Consider the following 485-nt stretch of genomic DNA (forward strand, 5'->3'; position numbering starts at 1 on the left):
AAATAAATATTACAAAGCATTTGCTAAAATACGATAAAACAAATTTCTTATTCCCATCTTTTCACATCCTACGCACAATTTTCTCATGTGTTTATGCGACAATTTATTGTTATCATGAACTGCTGAAACTTGTACAAAATCTGTGTTCAACTAATGTACCATAAATGAACATAAAAACGCCCATTTTTTTCGATTCATACTATCTCTTTGTCATCCTTGTCCACGTGTTGCTCAAAGCTTTTGTAAAGAAAAAAAAATGGACTTTGATCTGACTTTCACTTTGAATACTCATCTTTGGATTTAACAGAATTTAGACTGAGTAAGAGGCACCTACCCAGCGTTAGCTAATCTTAATGTTTCGAATCATAGCTTGTGTACTGGGTACGTATCCTTATTTATGGACAATCTGCACTAATAGGAGTTGGTGTTAGTAAGTAGAGTAATCCTTACGTAACATTAAGTACAGTACTACTTAGATTGAGATA

Source organism: Penaeus monodon, chromosome 25, assembly GCF_015228065.2.
Source record: "Penaeus monodon isolate SGIC_2016 chromosome 25, NSTDA_Pmon_1, whole genome shotgun sequence".
In the NCBI taxonomy this organism is placed as follows: domain Eukaryota; kingdom Metazoa; phylum Arthropoda; class Malacostraca; order Decapoda; family Penaeidae; genus Penaeus; species Penaeus monodon.